The sequence below is a fragment of the Sander vitreus genome, chromosome 4, assembly GCF_031162955.1.
Source record: "Sander vitreus isolate 19-12246 chromosome 4, sanVit1, whole genome shotgun sequence".
NCBI classification, from domain to species: Eukaryota; Metazoa; Chordata; class Actinopteri; order Perciformes; family Percidae; genus Sander; species Sander vitreus.
In genome coordinates, this window is record NC_135858.1 from 17,132,895 (window position 1) to 17,148,610 (window position 15,716).

The window sequence follows — 15,716 nt, forward strand, 5'->3', positions numbered from 1 at the left end:
TGTGAAACGACAAAAAGAATCTTCCCAGGAAATGTTATCTCTCAGAATTAGGTTATGATACCGTACTAGGTAGAGAAAGGGACAATTGCATCTCATCCTATCCAACCACACTGAGTGATTGATAAGACACCCTGTGGGCTCTGATTGTTGTCGCCATCACCCAAAGTCAAGGGTACATTGAATATTTCCATTTTTGGGAGACTTTATAATTCATTATTTTAAATATTGTATTTTTTACAGTACGACATTTACCTGATGTCATAGTTACAGCAATAGTTAGTTTATAAAATGTTTTTGACGCCAACTTGAATGTTCATCCTAACATTTTACAACATAAGCATAACACATAACTATTACTATTACTATTCTCGGGTTAAAATTGTGTTTTCCAAAAAATTAGCTTTTCCAAAATTATGAAAATAGCCTTGTTTTAGCTTAACAACACAGCATTTGTCTGACATTAATTTTTATAAAACATGAGTTTTAGAAAGGCTAAGAGATATTGGATTTTTTGGGCCAATACTAATCTACATTTTTGAGATCTGAGAGTTAAAGAATCTTCTTCTCCAGATTTAACATATACCATCATATCATATTCATTCATTTCAACAAAACATTTCTGATAAGGAACCCCTAAATTTGGTTATTAAAGAATTGTGACTAAATAACGAAACAAAAACAACAACTTGTCAGGGCTCTCTGGTGGATAAAATATGTAACGGTTACACCGTTTTTAAATTACCTCAAACATACAGTGTCTTCGGCATTTCTGTACCACAGTTTATTGTTACTTATTGGCTGAAAAACTGTACTGTGTGTGCTAATAGCAACGTATTTGTGGTGATCTCTAATATCGGCCAGCAGATTTATCGGTCGGGCTTGAATAAGAAGTAATAGATCCTGTTCAGGGACATGTGGCTGTTCAAATGATCTTACAGTTTTTGCCTATTGCTTACACACTTTTTACGGAATTTGGCTCATTACATCAACACTCAAAACAAGCCAATCAGACATAGCACTTGGAGATTAACAACTCACATCTATGCCAAAATGAAACACTGCAATCAAAACTTAAAAAAATGAAATTCTTGCAACAAAATCATACACACAAGCACCATTTGAATTCCTCTTTCATATCACCAGCAACACACTGATGGGCTTTATATAAAACACTGCAGTCTTTGTGTTTCTATTTTTATTGTCATTTTCTCAGACTCTCAGAGTCTTCTGTAAAACTCAAAAGTAGAATTTCTGCAGTAATCAAACAAGAGCTTTTAGAAAAAACAAACATTCTTACAGAAATAAAGAAAAATAGAATCACAAATCATCAAATTTAGCAACAAAACAAAAGTAAAAAAAACTATTACTGGATACTGTAAATTGCTATTGGGAAACAAAAAAAACATATACTTGTTTTGTGTGTGTGTGTGTGTGTGTGTGTGTGTGTGTGTGTGTGTGTGTGTGTGTGTGTGTGTGCATGCGTGCGTGCGTGTGTGCGTGTGTGTGTGTGTGTGTCTGTGTGTGTGTGGGGGGATCTGGCCACAAGACCTCGTCAACATCACAGGTGATGTCTCTTCCACGTCTGACTCCTCTCTCTTTGTCCTCCTCTTACTCTGACTCTCATTGCCTCCATGCTTGCAAAGTTCTCAAAATGGCTTACCTGAGGCCTGTTTGTAGTGCTAAGACCGATTGGTGTTCTGTTTTCTGTGCAAGTGTTTTCAGGTCTGTATGTAAGTGCCTACAATTGCCAGATGAGTTTTGCATTTAGTGTTTTCCCAATGACAACAGGAGATTTCGTTTTTGAACAAAGTGTCTAATGTAAGAAAAGTGTGTAGTGTTTCGCAATAAGTATGTTAAAGAATTGCAAACAAAGTGCAAATTTGACAATGTGTTAAAGCTATGGTTACACTGTGCTTAAGGAATGCTACAAGAAGTTTATGTATTGAGGCTTTGGTCTAAGCATTCATTTTTAGTGTGTAAGCAATGGGCAAAAACTGTAAAGCATGAAAATATATGATGTGTATATAAAAGCAGTAATTAGATGTGAGTCACTTGTCCTGTTCATATAAAAATACTGATTAGTGCAGCTTTGAAGATTTGAGTACTTCACCACTTACAGTTTTTTCCAACTGCTTACACACGTTTTCAAAATTGTCTCCTTTTTTCAAAACTCTACACACAATTCCCAAAACTGCACACACAAAATGCAAAATGCCTCACATATCCTTCAAAATGAAACACTGCATTCAAAATGCCATAAACACATCTCAAAATGAATAATTTGCATCAAATGGCAAACACTTTACAGTTTTTCTCAATTGCTAAAACACTAAACCCTATTGTCTGAACCAAATGCTCAGTTGCCTGAACCCACTGATTGAATCAATCACTCTTTTGGCAAAACCATAAGCACTTTTAACCTGTTTAGACACAACTTGCCAACACATTTTCATTGTGATGCACCCGTGCTGCATAATGGTGAGCACAGGTGACAAAAGTCAAACACAATTAAAGCACAGGTGTCACCACTTGAACACAACAACTCAAAATTGATCACACTTGTGGCTAATGATGTGAGGGAACATATACAGTAAGCCAGTTCATAGAGCACTGGTTTGTGAGGCCCTACAATGGATAGAAATCTGAGAGGAAGAGTTCGTGTGAGAGGAGGTCGAGGTGGTCAGCGAAGACAAAGAATAGTAATATCTGATGAAATCAGAGCTACTGTGATTGACCATGTTCTTGTCCATGGTATGAGCATGAGGGAGGCTGGACAAAGGGTACAACCAAACATCAGTAGATTCACTGTACCAATGTACTGTAGTATTGTAATGGAGGGTTGGTCTAACTGTTTGTAGGCCTAGTATTCCATGTATATTTTTTGTAACGCCATGTTCTCTTTTTGTAGAATTGAAAGACTGCCACATGGGGGTGGGAGGACAGGTATGTTCTCCCCACACCAAGAGACCCTAATTGTTGATATGGTTCGTGAGAACAATGCCATTTTCTGAGTGAAATTCAGCAGAAGATCATTGAGGACCATGTAAATTTTGAGGGTATCAACAGTGTCAGCCCCTCTACTGTTGATCGTGTCCTCAAGCGCAACAGACTGCGCATGAAACAGCTATACAGAGTGCCCTTTGATCGCAAAGATTCCAGTATGTACAGGTTGGCATATATCCAGACACATTCAATGTTGATTACTCTAAGTAGTGATTTGGCTCAATATGAACCAAGGTTTTATCAATCTTTGCCTTCCACCGTACTCCCCTTTCCTAAACCCCATTGAGGAATTCTTCTCCTCATGGCGGTGGAAGGTATATGAACACCAATCTTACACCAGGGTAAATCTCCTGCAAGCCATGGGACTTGCCTGTGGTGACATAGGTGTGGAGGCATACCAAGCCTGGATACGGCATGCCAGGGGTTTTTTCCCCAGTACGGAGACATGATGCTGTGGCTGAGTAATGCACTTATTTGTATATTTTTGTACTTTATTTTTACATGGGCTTACTGTACACAAGTGGCAAATGCACAAGATTTCTGTTTTGTCTTTTTGTACAAGTGCTAAATGCACAGGTTTTTTTTTGTTTTGCAACATGCATTTAGCCTACAGTGAACAATACACATTTATTTTTCCAGCTTCATGTCCTGAGCATTGTTTTCTATTTTTCTACGTAGTGTTTAGTGACTGTTCAGTAGTGTTTTTAATTTTGATTGACTCGGGGCACGATTTGACAACATAGTTCAGTTTTGAGCACAGATTTGAGGTGAAAGTTTGGTTTTGCAAGAAGAGTCTGAGGTTTTGTGAATGTAGCTTGAAAATTGGGTTTTGTGTTCACAGTTTAGAGAAAAGGAGAGCAGCTTTCAAGAAATGTGTCTTAGCAATCGAGAAAAACTGTAATAGTAAATTTTTGGATATACCATGTACACACTGTTGTTCTAAATCTAAAGCTCTTTTGTCTTTCATAGGCCTATTTCTACATTTACAATGTTCTAGAGAGAAAGTAATCTGCTGAGAGTGGTTGAAAAGTGCACTGTAAAAAACAATGCAATGTTACAGTAAAACAGGAAATTGGGGGGGGGGAATTGTATGGACAAACAATGTCTGATTGATTTGTAATGCTGAAATAATCATTAGATAGTTGCATGCAATATGGAAGCCATTGTAAAGCTACTCAAGATGGGCTTCTCTCGTTGGTCAATCCGTGGTTGATCACATGATGAATAAGTGTGGCCCTGATCTCATCAGAAATGGCTCTCCTTCCTCTTCTTCCCTCCTCCTCCTCCTCCGCGTTGTTGTCCCCTGTCTGTCCCTCCTCCTCCCCTTGCTCTCTGTCTATTGTTGGCATCCATTGTTCAAAACAGGTAATCTGACCATGGACCTCTGTATAGGCCTATACTAAAGCAGTGATTGGTTAGTGTTCAGTTATGACATAATGTGTTTGCACATGTGAGGAGTGTGTGTGTGCCCTGGTAAATAAGTGTAGCATTTTCATTGGTTGTGTTTACAAATAGAAAGCAAGTCACTTCCTGTTAGATTTTTGTGTCTTAGGTAGAGAATTGTGTGTAATGTTTTGAAAAAAGTGTTTCATGCAATTGAAAACTGAGTGAAAGCCTGAGAAATAGCTTATGGTTTTGGAGATTTGCTGTGTAATTTTGCAAAAGAGGTTTAAAAAATCATGTGACAAAAGATTTTGTGTGTAAGCAGTTGAAAAAAACTGTAATTTTCCAAATTTAAAAGTGACTCCTTTATGTAAAAAAAGGACATACAACTATGTTTTGTACTGTGTTTTAACAGTAGTTTACACACTGTACATTGTTTTGCACATTGTGTGCTTGTTATCGTTCCTTTTCTGCAATCTCTAATCAGTTATATTTATGTTGTATAACAGGGTCAATAATTTCAGAAAAGATTTTGTGTGTAAGCAGTTGAAAAAAACTGTAAGTAATATTTCAGCTTTGGAATGTCATTTAATTCAATATTAAATAAATAAATATGCTTATCCTTTAAACACTGTTTGTTGCTACCCCCCTTAATTTACTGTTCACGGTCAAATTTGACCGGACAGTTTTAACTGCCTTTATTTTAAAATAAAACCAATAAAAATGACAAAAAGTATTTTTAATAGGACATTTATTGTAAAAAGAACCTTATTAGAACATTAACATCTACAACATCTGTGTGTGTGGGTGTGTGTGTTTCTGTGTGTGCGTGCATGCATGTGTGTGCGAACATTGGTGGTTCACATGCACAAGTGGCAACATGACAACATGAACTGTGTGTGTGTGTGTGTGTGTGTGTGTGTGTGTGTGTGTTTGTGTGTGTGTGTGTGTGTGGGTGAGTGGGTGTGTGTGTCTGTGTGTGTGTGTGTGTGTGTGTGTGTGTGTGTGTTTCTGTGTGTGTGTGCATGCATGTGTGTGCAAACATTGGTGGTTCACAGTTCACACGCATGAAGGACATGTGAAGAGGAGTAGTAGAAGGAGTATGTGAAAGAGATGGGTTCCTATAATTTACACAAGAGTGATTTGTTTGGCAGGTGTGGTTCACATTGGGGGAGAAGTACATTAGTTCGAGAAAACACTGGGCTCCCATAATTTACTCTAAGCTCTCATGTGTAGAATGGGCACACAAGCACAGGAAAGTTGTAGGATTGTGTGTATGGAGATGTCCTACATCTCCTGGATGAAAATTAGACTCTTTCCCATTCATTTCCTATGGCGTACATTTTTGACCGTAAACAAAAAAAGTGTGACCAAGTTGAATAAATCACTCAAAATTCAAAGAAAGTAGTCAATGAATTTGATGTGTTCAAATGCCTTTTGTGAAGGATATCATAAGGTCTTGAGGCAATCTGATGAAAATGCCATATTTATGGTACAGGGAATGTGTAAATCCATCCAGGGTACAAGCGGCCGAAATGGGTTTCCTCAGGAGGGTGGCAGGTGTCTCCCTTAGAGATAGGGTGAGAAACTCAGTCATCCGTGAGGAGCTCGGAGTAGAGCCACTACACCTTTGTGTCGAAAGGAGCCAGTTGAGGTGGTTTGGGCATCTGGTAAGGATGGGAGGAGGCCTCAGGGAAGACCCAGGACTAGGTGGAGGGATTATATCTCCAACCTGGCCTGGGAACTCCTCGGGATCCCCCAGTCGGAGCTGGTTAATGTGGCTCGGGAAAGGGAAGTTTGGGGTCCACTGCTGGAGCTGCTGCCCCCGCGACCCGACCCCGGATAAGGGGACGAAGATGGATGGATGGAATGTGTAAATCTGTCATTTTTGACCGGAACAGTGTTTGAAGGTTATGAAGTACATACATGAAATAAATAAATTAGGCAATAAATATATAAATAAATGTAAATTTAAATATATAATCAGTCAATAAATCAATAAACTACACATTTATTTATTTTAGGATACTTTTAGTTCATAATGTCACATCTATTTTTTTATTTTTTTATTATAGGCATATTTATTTATGTATTTATTCAATATTTATTATTTATGTAATATTGAATACAACAGCATTCCATATTTAACAAGCGTTTCACTACAATAACAACTCACCATTTTAATTTATAATTTATCCATTACAGTGAGGTCAACACTTTTCTCAGTTCTCCAAAAAATATTGGTACCATGGACACTTGTAATACATTTGACTTTTTTTACTGTAGTACACTTACTATACACTGACTAGGACTAATATGCGGGTTGAGGCAAAGAATAATATGCAAATAGGAGTTCTTCTTCTTAGATCAGCTGAAACCGCTGACTGCTGCAGCTACATTTTCACAGAATCATCCATATGAATTTCTGCCCTCTGTTTTCCTGCTCAGAAGCTCCCACATCCTGACAGTGCCTGAGAAACACTGGCTGCACCATTTCCCAGTGGAGACCTTATCTGTGGGAGGTGTTTGTGTAAAGGCATTTTCCAGCCTGGTCCTGAAGGCCACACTGTCTGGAGCAAACAGAGAAAAACAACTACTAAGGAATAGATAGAGAGAGAGGACAGGGGGACAAAGAAAACAGAATTATGAATAGTAGGTCATTGGCCTTATCATGCTTACATGCTGGCTTCTTTGTGCAATGTCTTTCAGCAGGGTTGTGTTACTGAAGCGTGGACTTAACTGAAGGCAGGAATACAAATTCGAGCCACATCCTTTTTGTTGTCCTGGTAGAAACTGTGCATCAATTCCAATCTCAGCAGCTTCAATTTTTCTTCATCTCTCTGACTGCACATCCCACACACACACACACACACACACCCACACACACACACACACACACACTCCCACACACATACACCCCCCCACACACACACACACACACACACACACACACACACACACACACACACACACACACACACACACATTTTAACCATTTATTTACGTCCACATGAAGAAAAATGGTACAGGGACACAAATATTACAGATGCAATACATACGCAAACTCATGAACCAGTGGCATGCAGCAGGTCTTCACAATATCACTTAACACACACACACACACACACACACACACACACACACACACACACACACACACACACACAAACACTCACACTCAAAAAATGTATAATTTTTCCGAATACTCTCCACCCACATTCCCTTCCACACAGCGATAGCAGCACATGTATAATTGCAGTGTGCAACAGTGCGCACCTTAGAGGAAATAATTACCACCATAAAAAGAGCAATTACTAACCTGGCAGAGAGTTGCAGTGGATTTTAATGCTTCTGCCAGTAACGTCTGCTCACATACCGCTCTTTGTTTGTTTGACTAATGGTTTCTTTTGAAGGATAAACAAGCCACATTTACCACTACCAAAATGCTGTCTGTTTTGCACACATATTTAGACGTAAAAACACAGCTTGCAGGTTCTGTGACAATCAGAGTAAGCGTTGAATGCTGGGAAGAGAAAGAGGGCTGAAGGTTAATAAGAGTTTGATTCATGTAACCAAACATTAAAGAGTTTTATAAGAATTGACTGTTGGGAGAGGCCCGCTTCAATTCAATGCTTAATATCCAGTTTGGATTAGCTCATATGTCATTTTGATCCCTTTCATGTGTTATGAATAAATGCTTGCCAAACCGGCTGTCAGTGTAGGACACTTATTTCTTTTCTTCTTAAACGTCATTATGAGAGGATCACTAAAATGATAAGAAGACCGGAGCCAGTGAGTGGCTTTGTGATTTGCAATATAACCGCTTAGCTCCTTGCAGAAAATGAAAAGATGCATTTAGGCGCATACTGTTTTCACACACACCATTAACAGAAAAAAGGGGAAATAACTGCAGCAATTTTTTTAACCAGCAAATCGCTTTGTTAGATAATTAATCACAATCTGTTCCCTGCCTGCTTCAAAGAATACGACCATCTATCAAAGCCTTCGCTCGTCCTGACTACACCGCAGCGTTCATCTAACAACTATTGTCTCTGGGCTTCAATGGTCCGATTGATTTTACAAGACAGCTACATGCGTGTAATTGCACAGTATTGACTAATGCTAACCCATGGTCAAAGTAAGCATTGAACGAACGAGTAACAATTCTTCAGATCATCACTGGTCAATTGAGTAGAAGATCAGTAAGCCTCACCTGAGGCATAAACTAAGCTCAAGATTGTTGAACATTTTGACACAGGGTTCCACTTTATAAAAAGTCATCCTTAATAATGAGCTTTTAAGTTGTAAATCATGGCTTTATTAATGGTTTATAAATCAAATGATGAAACCAATAAGGGTGGGGCGGAGTCATGCAAAAGAACTGTTTGTTAGAGCTATAATAATACGGTCATGGACCTTCGCCAGGTATCAAATCTACAATATGAAACAACATTAACATATGTATATTTAAGCCATAGGCTGCTACAACCAATGAAATAAGGAGCCAAATATCTAAAAGAATTCCTATGAAAATAACTTGTAAAAACTAGGGCTGTCAAAATAACGCGTTCATTTTGATTAATTAATCTGAAAAAAAATAAAGCAGATTAACCTATTCCATATTGACGTTTGACCCGGAGCCGTTCTAGCCACCATTGGACTGTAAAATGAAGGAGAGAGACGAGAATGTGCTGCCTGGATCATTAATTGGAACATTTACTTGTAAAAATCTTCTTCCTGCCAACCTTGGCTACCGAAATCTGCTGCCACTGATATGTCTGCGCTTCTCTCTGATGCTTTGAAGACGATACAGGTAACACAAACACCGCTGCACGTTACGCTAGTTAACACTATACTCGACAGCAGCTAACGTTAGCCTACCGCTAGCTAGTAGCTGGATTAAAAACGGTTAAAATGCTGACAGCTAACGCTAAACGGTGTAAAGTTTGACTGTGTTTTACTGTAGAGGATTCAACACCGGGATGTAACAATCTGTAGCTGCCTTTGGAGAAACAACACAGATGGTGCGTTCAATGAAACTGGTAAACTACAGCCTCATGGTGCATTTGAAGTTATTGTAAATGTCCATTTCACATCTGGTGGTTGTTTTTGTCGTTCAACAGCAATTTACTAGAGAAATAAGTTATTGTTATTGTTATACATTATTATTAAATCATTTAATTTTGACCATTTGGCCTTAGCAATAAACAAGCCGTTCTTTAATGTCACCGACTGTTGTTTAGTACCCTTTTTTTTTTTTTTTCTTTTTTTACTTTCTTAAAAAGTATCGGTTCAGGCACCGTTAATTATGTATGCGATTAATTTCGATTAATTAATCACAGAGTATGTAATTAATTAGATTACATTTTTTAATCGATTGACAGCCCTAGTAAAAACATGATTAAAATGAGAGAAACAATATTTTTAAAAGTCCACAGAATACAAATTGAAATAGAAAAAATAAATAATTTACAAAAGATTTGATAGGCAAGGGAAAATAAGCCATTTCTTCAAGACAGGTTCAAGTAGGTAATAGGAGGGAAAGCAAAACCCAGACAGCTTATGACAGAAACATCTGGCCCTTTAATAATGACATTTCTTTAACATGTGCAACTGCAGAATTCAAGGTTACCCTTTATGGCTTAGTAACAATGATGACAAATAAAAAATCCAAATATAGAGAATTAATAATAATGCATAGATATAATGGGCAGCATATTACATCACCAGGTCAGAACTCTATTCTGATACCTAAATCATTAAAGCCTCTGAGCATTAAAGAGTCAGGATAAAAGAAAAAAAATATAGGGAAACAAACATAAATATATAAATAAATGTAGACAGAAAATATTACAACAAAATTACAAAAGACAAAAAGAGAAGAGAGAAGTAACCCACTAACTAGTCAATATCACAATATAAATTATTTTTCTGAATTCTGCATTATTACAGATGCTAATTCAAGATTTATCTGCAAACACCTTTTACCAATTACGTATTGAAATGGAATGAGGATACTTGTAGACAGATTTTCATTCATCTGGCTGCTGTTGTACCTATAATTAAAATGTATTGTGTTTTTAGGGATTGAAATGTTGGTCTGACAGTCAGTCCACCACTTTGGTCGAGACTGAAATATCTCAAAAACTATTGGATAGATTGCCGTGAAATTGTGTACAGACATTCATGGTCATGACAGGATGGATCCTAATGACTTGTTGATCCCCTGACATTTCTTCTAGCACCACCATAAGATTCATATTTCTGGTTTAAAGTGAAATAGCTTAACAACTGTTGGATGGATTATCATGACATTTGTTTCAGTTCACACATGTTGCCCTCAGCATGAATTGTAACAACTGCACCATCATCAGGTCACAATTCTTATTTATCAGCCTCTGTTGTACTTTGTGTTTAGTGCTAATTAGCAAATGATATCATACTAGCACACTAAATTAAGACAGTTTGCATGGTAAACATTGCACCTGGTGCAAATCAGCATGCTAGCATTGTCATTGTGAGCATGTTAGCATGCTGATGTTAGTGTTTAGCTCTAATCAACGTTGTGCCTAAGTACAGACTCACAGAGCCATTATGGCTGTAGACCAACTTGCTCATTAATGGACTGATAAAGCAACAGTGTCATTAAGAAGTCAAACTGACTGTAAGCATGTGATAATTTTGCCCATTTTGCTGTTAAAAAAGTCAAAAATGTCCCATGTTGTGTATAAAATGTCAGTTTAATTATTATTCTGTGTTTATTCCACCCAGTGTAATACAGTAGCATCACTGTATATTTTCAAGCAAGTTTGGGAGGGAGGCCAGGCTTTGAATACTACAAGAGCCCACTCCTGATCACATTCCCATGATTCAGCACGCTAACAGATTGCTTGCTGGGTTAGGGAGCGATCAGCATCGCTGCTGCTAGTGGTTTAAGTAACACAATCTGGTGTCTAATTTCAAACAGCTGTCTGCTCCGCCACAGGACAGGAGCAGGGGCAGAGGGCCAGAAACACCTTGATGATTCATGGCCTGCGAAATGAAGATGAATATTTTATATAACTGGCATTAAGAGGTTTCAACACAGTCATCCAGATCAAACACAACAGCCTGACAACACACTTCTCCACTGTCTGTCTGCGAGGCTGCCGGCTGTAACACGGTCAATTATATAGTGGGCTGGTGTAGAGTCGAGGTTTAATATGCATGAGGAGCATTTGTTCTTACTGGAAATTAATGACACAAACTGTATACCTGTATTTCAATCAGTAATGGCTGGATGCATTTAAAGATGCTTTTTATATTTATTTTTACTGGGAACACATTTATGTAGTCAAATAGTTCATGTCATTGCCTGAAATACTATATGATTTCAATTTATTGCACAAAAGAGAAATTGGATTTAATTTTTGTCTTGATTTAATGTTCTTAATCCTGTTAATTAATGTGGAGTGAATGTTTGTACGGATGCGTGTTTCAGCGTATGCTACATAGGTGCCTCCTCACAGCACTTGTATTGCCTCCATGTCTGTTCCCTCCCTAACTAGGTTTGCAAGGGTAAATTGTGTGTGTGACTGCGTATAATTCACTCTCAGAACAGCCCCATTTCCCTCTGCCTGCCTGCTTGGTCACACTGATTCAATGCACCAGTAGCAGCACAAAATCCATACCAATAAATTTCACCTCCAAGGGGTTGCATGTCCCATCAGCCAGGGATGCCCCTGCTAGAAACCAAACCATAGCTGGTTAGCCACAAGAAGCAGGCTGCAATTGGCCCTCAGTACTGATCTCAGGGTGCTTTTACCCTTTTTCCATTATGGTTTATTGTTATGATTACTTAACCCAGGACTGCGCTTTCAGAACACATCCACACTCATCCGCCACTGTCATGAATGTGTTTATAACATGTTGTTAAATCAAGGCAAACCCACAGGGCTGACTGCGTTGGGTCTGTAATGGCCAAACACTGTCTCCGAGATTGATTCTGCTTATTTGACGTGCATCTCGACGAGGGTCACAGGCCAGGCTTAGATTAGCCACAGCAGTCAAACTTCAGCACTCAGATGTGATGCATGCACCATTGTACAAGCAACAATCTGGATTTTATACATAACAGTCCCGTCACACACCATTAACCTGCTCAGGGTCTTCATGTCATTATCGATTCTCAAAGGCTACATGGGCTGTAAACATTCCTGATGCCCTTCAGAGATATGGCTCCTAATCATCCTGGGACACTCAAACGTGCAAGAAGAAAAGGTGTCACTATGCAGAGAGGTAGGCTACATGCATGCCATCTTATTGTGTTCATTGATGTGTGTGTGCTTGTGTGTCGTGTGAGTGTTGCATTCAAAATGACGGTTTGTTGATTAAAAAAAAAAAACAGCCACGTACTGCTTTCACACTGAAGAGCCACTGAGAGAAACTAAGACAGCCAAAGTGAGAGCTGAGTGATTCAACAATGTGTCTCGACAGTCTGGCTATTTTTCAGATAGGAGCCACGAGCACTCCCTCATCACTCAGCTGAGATCTCTGAGAGTCTTTATTAATATTCACAGATGAGATTATACTTTAGCAAAACATTATCACTGCTGATTAACTGGGGATTGCAGTGAGGGACAGATTTTTCCTGGCATTTCGATTCATGTTTTGATTTTGCAGGCATGTTGAACTCTCGATACAATGCCTCTCCAAGGCACTAATTAATGGTAATGAGTCTAACGATACAGAGTGAGACAGCAGTGTCCCTTTTTTATATTCCCTAGTATGCCCATCCAGACCAGTGTATTGTAAGTCCCCTTCTGTCATAGGCCGTGCTAGAATGTGGCTATATGGGGCTATAGCCACACCAAGAATTACAATGGCCACATCGTATAGCCACCAAGGCCCTGCCAGATGTTTGACCAAATCCTGTCTAATTTCCTATATTTGACTGCCGTTTCTCCGGTTCCCATCACCTAGCATTGTTTATGTTGCTCACTATACACAAGATGTAATTACTTAAACCTGCAGTGGATTGTTTATGGCATCTAGGCGACAGAGGAAGTGAGCTGTGAACACAACACTGTCATAAGTTGAAATGCCGAACCTGTTAGCAAGCAGTTGTCAATTTACAAATTCAGCAGTTACGAAAAAACATAAGCATTCCTTTGTTATCAAATCGGCCATCTGATGAAAGTAAGTCCAATATTCATACTCCATCCTTTTATAAGGTGTCGCTAACTTTGTCTATTTGCCCTTTGAGCTTTGCAGGAAGCGTACAGTTGTTTTGTAGCGCTTCTATGCTAAAAACAGGTGCCTGCAGCCGAAAATAACACAGATGAGAGCTGTGAGAGTGAAACAAAACATTAAAGTTAAAAAAAAACATCCAAAAAGTCACACTGACGTGAAATATATTGTGATATTGTGGTTTTACTTGCTGGCTAATGTTAACTTGCTTGCTCGCTAACTGGTCAACTACCAATACAAATCGAATCAAGAATGTATGTACAGTAAAACAGTAATGTACTGTAATGAATAAACCCATCCTTGAACAGATATATTTTAATCGGCAATTGTGTTAAACAATGAAAACTACAACTCCCATAATCCCAAACCACTTCACAACGTCCATGTTTACATCCATTGTTTTGATTGAGACGCCTAGTGGCAGAAAATTACATATTGTATGTTTAACTTAAAAACATATATGTATTAGTATGTAGTACTTCACAATCAGAATTGTTTGTAGTAGGCATACTACAAACACTTGAAATTGATGTTTATTAGTGTATTTATTGATAACAAATACATAGCCTCACCAATCAAAAAACTCTAATACAGGAGGTCAGCAATACAGGTCACTGAATTGTGTTAGTCTTGTAAACTTGACTGCATCATGACCTTATGAATGACTGTTGTTTTAGACATGTCGTTATCTTCTGAGAAATGAAAAAATATGGCAGGTTGCCATCCAGCTCAGGAAGTGATATACTTGATAGATATCCACGCGCTTCACGCTGTCACTTGGTCACTAATGGACCAATAAACAGGATGATGGGAAGAGATGGAAGATGATCGAGGTAATGTCTCTTTCTCTCTCTTCAGCGAACATGGTCGACCGTGTTATCACGCCTCGCTTCAAATTCATACTCATATTATGGATGATATGCATTATGTCTCTCATTAAAGTCTCCTGAGCAATGACCCACCTAATAGTTAATGTGTATCTTAAGCAGTAGTTAATATATCTAACATTAGCAGTAGCCTTATTAGATAAAACTATAAATGCTTAAGAGTGTATGAGAATGGATGATAGCCTTAGCATTAATACTGAAGTCCACTTGTCATGTATTGATTCATGGTGAAAACTGTCTTCTATTCAATGAGGTTTGACCACGCTGAGGTGTGTGCCTTTATGTTTGTGTATTGTGTGTGAATGATGCAGCAAATTGTCCATTTGCAGTATATCCGATGGGCTCAGGGATGTCATTAGTCACAGCGTGCTCGTTCTCATTAAATGGCCCAGTCGCCATGGCAGCCCCACAAAGGCCAACCCCTCCCCCTTCTCTAGCGCACGGAGAGTGACAGGCCAATTAGAGCAGGGCACTGTGACATGCAGTCTGCTGTGATTACAGCTCGGAGGAGAGAGGAGCCAGGCAGGGGATACCATACACCGTCAAAGTCCCAACAAGATCCATCTCCAAACAAACGCAATGAGCCGAGGCCCTGGAGGTCATGTCTTCTCCAAGAGCGCAACATCCTCATCCCTCCATTACATGTGGCATCTGCCATCAAGAGCAGTTAGCTGCGATACCAATGGAGAGAGCAGTATAAAGTACACCACCCAGAGGGCTTTGGGGCACACATCAGACACACCGACAGGTTGATTGTCCTGAGTAACTCTGTGTTACACACACACACACACACACACACACACACACACACACACACACACACACACACACACACACACACATACACACACACACACAGCTTTGCTATAATCCTCTCAAGTCTGCATGTTTTGGGGAAAGAGTGTTGAATATGGAGACGCAGCAGGAGAGTGATGGAAATGTTTTAATCTGGACAATGATGATATTGAGTGTGGCATTGAATCTGTCAGCTTTCCATTGTGATGCGTTCAAGGTATAACATACACAAGGCAGCAGAGACACACACAAGACAACATTTAGACACATAACTGAGATACTGAAGAGAAAATACCACATTCTCAACCATTATCATCAAACATGCTGCAATAGAGTAGACAAGTTCCATTTAGTAACTGTTCTGGAGCTTTCAATCATATCACATGATCTTCCTCAGCAGTGTGAAGTTTTCCCAGCTGA